The sequence below is a fragment of the Ovis canadensis genome, chromosome 8 (assembly GCF_042477335.2).
Source record: "Ovis canadensis isolate MfBH-ARS-UI-01 breed Bighorn chromosome 8, ARS-UI_OviCan_v2, whole genome shotgun sequence".
NCBI classification, from domain to species: domain Eukaryota; kingdom Metazoa; phylum Chordata; class Mammalia; order Artiodactyla; family Bovidae; genus Ovis; species Ovis canadensis.
Window position 1 is genome coordinate 95386605 of NC_091252.1, and position 6829 is coordinate 95393433.

Here is a 6829-nt window from a genome sequence, read left to right on the forward strand (position 1 = left end):
GGGGCACTGGGGGGCAGCTCTCAGGCTCCTGCCTCCGCCCTCTCCTCAGCTCAGCTAGTTCTTCACGTCAGTGCATCTTGTGCCGCGCCTTCCCCATCATCAAAGGAAAGAACCAAAGCGAGAAACAGATAAACCAGACTCTCCCCTCCAGTCTGTGTGTACATACGAGTGTGTGTGTATCTCACGTCTTCCTTACCCACTCGTTTGCTGATAGACTTCCACTGTTTCCGTGTCTTGGCTGCGGGGAATAATGCTGCAGGAACGGCGGGTGTGCATATCTTTTTTTCTTGTGTGTGTGTGTGTATCTTTTTTTTTTTTGGTGCGCATATCTTTTTTGATAATCTGTTTTCGTTTCCTTTGGATATATACCCAGAAGTGGGACTACTGGATCATACGGTAGTTTCGTTTTTAATTTTTTGAGAAACCTCGACGTTGTCCTCCATAGTGACTGAACCGGTTTACAGTCCCACCAATAATGTACACGGGTTCCCTTTTCCCCTCATCCTTGCCAATACAACCTGTTGTCTTCTTGATAATAGCCATTCTTACAGATGTGAGTTTATCTCGTTGTCTCATTGTGGGTTGGTTGGTTTGTTTTTTGGCTGTGCCACTCACTGGCCTGGAAAATCTTCGTTCACTGATCAGGGATTGAACCCAGGCCCTGGCAGTGAAAGCGTCAAGTTCTGAATGCCAACCCCTGGACCGACAAGGGGATTCTCTCATTGTGAGTGGTTTTGATTTGCATTTCTCTGATGTGGCTCAGTGGTAAAGAACCCACCTGCCATGCGGAAGGTGTAGGTTCAATCCCTGGGTCAGGAAAATCCTATGGAGAAGGAAATAGCAACCCACTGCCTGTATTCTTGCCTAGGAAATCCCGTGGACAGAGGACAGAGGTGGGCCATGGTCCACGGGGTCGCAAAAGAGTCCGTCACAACTTGGCGACTGAACAACAAACAGCGATCGGTGGCGCTGAGCACTTCTCATGTACCTGTTGGTCATTTGAAAGTCTTCGTTGCAAAAATGTCTATTTGGTTTCTCTGCCTGTTTTAAAATTAGACTGTTTGTTTTTTTCTTCACTGAGTTATGTCAGTTCTTTATATATTTTTGGGTGTTAACCCCTTATCTGATACAGATTTCCCTCACTCTCTGAAAGCAGAGCTTTCCTATGAAACCTTCTGAAAGCCCCAATGGAGCAAAGTGAAGAAGCAGTTACCTGAGGACACATGTTGCTGGTAAAACGTCTAGATAGATAGGGATAAAGCGCAGGTGCTCAGAGACGGTGTGAACCATAGAGTGGGGTGCTGAGGTGCTAGAGTGTAGCTCCTGGGGGAGGAGCCTGGTGACGCCAGTCTTGCTCTTGAGGTGACGTTGCCCCTAGGACGTCTTGCTGCAAAACAATACTGAATGCTGTCTCTGCTTTTTATCTTTTTCCATAAAAATGAAAAACTTGATTCCTTTCAGCTAGGAAAATCAGGTACTAATGTAGGCCTTTTGTAAAAGCAAAGTGGCTTAAAACCTAAAGTGAGGGAGATCTGTCCGTGGTTGTACAGGTATTTCTGCCATTCTGTAGGTTGCCTTTTCGTTTTGTTGATTGTCCGTTTTGCTGCGCAGAAATGTTTAAATGTGATGTAGCCCCACGTGTTGGTTTTTTTTTTCCTCTTTGTTTGTGCTTTTGGTGTCATATGCTAAAATCATTGCCAAGAACAATGTTGAGAGGCTTCCTCCTTATATTTTTCTCCTAGGAATTTGATAGTTTCAGGTCTTAGGTTTAAGTCTGACCCCCTTTGAGTTGCTTTTTGTGTGTGGTGGAAGATAAGGGGTTCATTTCATTTTTCTGCCGTATTCAGTTTTCCTAACACCTTTTGTTGAGACAGCCCTTTCCCCATTATATGTTCTTGGCTCCCTTAACAAATACTAGTGGACCATATTAGAAGATCTTAATTTTATATTTATCATTCGTTATGAGAATTCACGCAAGTCCTCTAGAATGTTTTATGTAATTAAGAACAGTAAGGAACTTTCCTGGCGGTACAGTGGTTGAAACTCTGTGCTTCTGCTGCAGGGGGCCCAGGTTCGATCCCTGATCAGACCACTAAGATCCCACATGGCACAGCCCCAAAAAAGGGGAAAAAAAACAAAGTAGTAAATATTTATGGATGGACATTTCTTACAACTTCGTGTCTATAGGACTTCACTGGGTACCCTCCCTACTCCTTGCAGCAATATAACTGCTGTGGAAACAGGACTAATATTCTTACGGGTCTGAGCAGACAGGGATCCCCAGGAGAGCTGGGGATGAGAAGGCAGGGGACTGATGTACAACCAGAACTGTGGGCTTATTTGGCCATGTAGAGTCTTATTTACCTGAAGACCTGAAAACTCCACTTTCCACTCCTAGAGGAAATGAGCCAGTCTTACCTTTAAGATCGCCACGCGCTCGTTTGGAGCCAGATACTCTGGTTTTGCGTCTTCTGATAAATACAACGTGTGAAATTTCTGATCTGTTTTGTCCAGTATTTTGTTTAAGTCCTCTGGCATCCACATTTGCCTTGAAGATCATTCTGAACTTTTTGGTGGTTGCGGGCGTCAGCACTCCAATCTTTACTTGACCTTTGGAACAAGTTCAAGGGCAGAGACCCACAAGGCTGGAGGAGCAGTGTGGGTGGTGCCTAAATACTGTGATGTGATCTTGGGCAGAAAACAAAGGACTTCATTAAAATCCCTTTGAGTGCTGCCTCGTAGAAATTCAGAATGTCTGTCATGACTTTTAAAAACAGCCTGTTTAATTTGGGGTGATGGCTCAGTGGGTAAAGAATCCACTTGCAATGCAGGAGACACAGGAGACGTGGTGGGTTCGATCCCTGGGTCGGGAAGATCCCCTGGAGAAGGAAATGGCAACCCACGCTAGTATTCCTACCTGGAAAATCCCATGGACAGAGAAGCCTGGTGGGCCACAGTCGATGGGGCCACAAAGAGTCGGACACAACTGAGCAATTAAGTGCACACATACAAGGTAAAGGAATCTTCCCTTGTCTTTTGGGGAAAATTCCCTTAAAATAACTGTTGAAGAGAGAAAAATCCAACATCCTATAGAAACAGGGCAACAGAAGAATAAAAATGTTCATTAGAATGATCTCCATTTTGTAATAACCTGAATCACCACTTGATGGCACCAAAGAGTAAGAAGCCCAGAAGGGCTTCCCACTGCTGACCAAGGAGGCGTTTAAACGTCATTTCTCCCAGCGGGAGGGAGGAGGGATGCTATTGTTTGAAATAATGTTTGGATGTATTTTGTTCTCAGAAGCGCTTGTTACTGTGCCTCCCTCATCCCCTCCCTAGGACAGACACCGTTGTCCAGGCTGGAGTTAAAATCCGCTTAGAAAGGGACTGCTCAGACAGTGATGGGGGTGCTTCTGGGGAACTTGAAGGCGGGGCCGTGAACGCCCGCAGGTCTGGGGGACCATAGGCTAGAGGATTGGTTTTAAGACAGGCTGCAGACTCTCGGGGGCTAGTGCCGGCCAGGAAGTCCTAGCAGAGCTGGCCCAGGGTGTGGGAAGGTGGGGGGCAGCAGATTGGGAGACACTTGTCACGGACCCCAAGGGAGGGTCCCCCAGAGAGGTGGCCCCACGCTGCTTCCTCCCTGGCTGGGGGTGGGGGGGGCCGGCTGCGGTGGGGCGGGTGTCACGTGGCAGCCTGGGGATGACCTCCTGCTTTACTGTGCAGGGCGAGAACCAGCACTGGGGATGGAGGTGGGGTGCCGCAGGGAGACGTCCCAGAGCCAGGCCAGGAGGGGGCCCTGCGGAGCCAGCATTCAGGGGATGGCTGTGGGGAGGGCACTGTGCGGGGCCGGGGGTCCACCTCCGTGTGCGCCCCAGGCCCGCTTCCCTGGGGCTGCTCCTAGCTAAAGCTGAGCGGCTTCCTGGTGGGGGTCTCCCCTGGCAGCCAGCTGGCGCTGCAGGATGCGCCGCCGGGCCTTCTGCAGGCGGATCAGACGCGTCCGCCAGCCGTCCTCCCGCCCCTTCGCTCAGGGTGAGACTCGCCCGGGGTCTGGCGCCTCCCAGCGGCTGCTCTCTTCCCCTCTCGTCTCTTGCAGGCATCTCCCCTCACACCGTTCCTGCATGCGAATCCTACCTCGTTTGCCTCTCAGAGGCCGGAGAGGGGGGCGCTCACACCCGCTCCTGACACCCTGAGGTCCCAGAGCCGCCCTTACATGCAGCGCTGTGTCCACTCTGCAGAGCAGGAGGGAGGGAAGGACTCGGTGGGCATTGAAATGGCTGAGCTGAGCATCTTAACTGCCTCCATACCCGAAAGAAGCCATTTAAACCTGAAGCGATGAGTACCGTCGAGGCGCCAAAATTAAGGATGTTTCCAGAACAAAGCGGTTCCGGGAGTTCACGCTCGGCTCTGGAAAATTCGAAAGGGATGTAGTTCTCCAATCTGAGTCAGGGAATCAAGCTACACCTGATTCGTTGCTCACGCGGCCCTGTCCAGGTCGCTCCTGACTTGTGAATCTGGGGCGCCCCAGTGACCACTCACCTCAGCGGCTCCTTTGTGATGGGCTGGCTCTGTGTTGCTAGTGGGATGGAGCTTTGGGAGGGGAATTCCTTCTTAGAGTGTGTTGAACAGTGTCCCTCCCAAAGTCACGTCCACACAGAGCCTCGGGATGTGAACTTATTTGGAAATAAGGTCTTTGCAGATGTAACTGAGGGTCAAGCTGAGGTTACCCTGGATTAAAGTACAGCCCTGAATCCCTGAGGGTCTTCTCCTAAGAGACAGACACTGGAGGAGGCCACAAAGACAGGGGCAGGGAGCAGAGGGTGCTAGGGGCCCAGAAGCTGGAGGAGGCCTTTCTCTTAGAGCCTCCATGGGCCGCAGGCCCTGGGTACGCCTGGATCTCAAGCTTCTGGCCTCCAGGACTGTGTTGCTTTGCCGCTCAGTCCTGTCCGACTCTCTGCGACCCCATGGATTGCAGCACACCAGGCTTCCCTGTTCTTCGCCGTTTCCTGGAGCTTGCTCGAACTCATCCACCTGGGAACAACTGCCAAATGGTTAAACACCATGAGGGCTATCCATAGAATATGATTCAGCCTTGAAAAGGGCCTTCTAGGGGGCAAAAGAAGAAGAAAAGGACATTCCAACACATGGTACAGCCTGGATGGACCTGGAGAACATCAAGCTGGGACCTCCGTAGTGGTCAAGTGGTTAAAAATCCGCGCTTCTACTGCAGGGGAGCGGGTTCCATCCCTAGTCAGAGAACTCAGGTTCCACTTGCCACACAGTGGAAAGGCGAACAAGAACCAAGACATCATGCTAAGTGACATCAGCCAGCTCCAGACCAGTGTTGTGTGACTCACTTACATGAGGTCTCCAGAGCAGTGAGACTCGGCAGAGTAGAGGTTACAGGGCCCGGAGGAGGGAGCAGTGGGGACTTGGTGTGCAGTGGGTACAGACTGTCAGTTTGGGAAGATGAAAAAGCGCTGGGAACAGTGAAGTCTGCACAGTACTGTTGGTCGCAGTTAGTGCTGCTGAACTGTACGCTTAAATTCAAGTGTACATTTTCTGTCATGCATATTTAACCACATCAAAAAAACACAAGGTACCAAACTATCCAATATAATGTGTTCTATTGTTCGACCTTGACAAATATAGTTCAGTAACAACTGGAAGGCCAGCTGGGTTCAAGCTGAGACTTGGTGGACTCCTTGGAGTTCTGGGCTGGAACATGGCCACACTGGGGAGCTGGGCCCTGACCTGTGGTCAGCCTTCTCCTCTCTCCCTGCGTTGGGCCCCATCCCTGACCCTGAGGGGCCTCATGCACGGCCGTGTAGATGCCCTTCGCCCCACATGAGGGCTCCTGGCAGCACGGTTGACCCTCGTGGAGGTGGGGCCGGGCCCTGGAGGCAGGCTCAGAGCTGTTTGACCCGGAGCACCTGGGTCCTGGGCGCTTAGAGCACGGCCTATGGCTTCAGGCTGGCCCAGGGCCTGTGGCTGTGAACTTTGTTGGCTGGGACTTGATGGGGCGGGTCACTGGGGCCTTTAAAATGTGGAGCTTGGGGTAGGGGGCCCACTTCTCAGGCCTAGGGCAGTATAAGACAGTTGGGGATCACTGTTATCTGTGTTGAGATGGGGTAAGGGCTAGAGAAGCCATCAGCCTGATTTGAATCCCTGTTTCTCTTTTTGGCCCTGCAGAATCTGGGTGCCGGCCCCCCACCCCACCCCAGGAGGGTTCCCTGCCTCATGAGGCTGCCCCTTCCCAGCCTCCCTTCCAGTGGGCTGAGAGATTTGACCTTGGAGAGCAGTCAGCCAGATTCAGCCTGCCTAGGCTTTGCCTCAGCTGCTGGTGACAAGGAGGTTGGACACTGAGAGTCCCCTCTGGTGGGGGCAGGTGCCGAGGGGAGGACCCAGAGCCCAGGGCAGCAGCATCAGGGCTGTGAGGGCAAGGGAAGAACAGAATCGCCAGGGCTTGGCGGAGGCAGTGGCGCGTCTTGATGGAGCTAATTCTGCCGCACGATTTTAGCATCACGCAGTTGTTTTTGGCATCTTTAACTTAGCCTGGATTTTTCTGTCCTCCTGGAGATTCTGTGAGTTGGTGAATGTGCTTTTAATAAATCGCCTTTCTACTCAGATTAGCTGGAGTCTGTTTCTGTTGTTTGCCAGTTAAGAAACCAGACTGATAACAGCTCCCTGGGCACACGTGGAATTTAGGGGCTAGAAGTGCCTGCGAAGTAGCTTCTGTGTGGTTTTCTTTTTTGTTAAGTTTATTTTTATTTTTGGCCGTGGTGGGTCTTCGTTACTGCATATGGGCTTTCTCTAGTTGTGGCGAGCAGGG

The 6829-nt window shown here is 51.3% G+C and overlaps 1 long non-coding RNA gene across 1 annotated transcript; it reads left to right on the plus strand.

Moving 5' to 3' along the window:
• Positions 1–2929: 2929 nt before the first annotated feature.
• LOC138445053 (uncharacterized) lies at positions 2930–6626 on the plus strand. The gene is made up of 2 exons (XR_011258720.1): positions 2930–3013; positions 4094–6626. It is a non-coding gene; the product is annotated as an uncharacterized lncRNA (long non-coding RNA).
• The last annotated feature ends 203 nt before the right edge of the window (positions 6627–6829 follow it).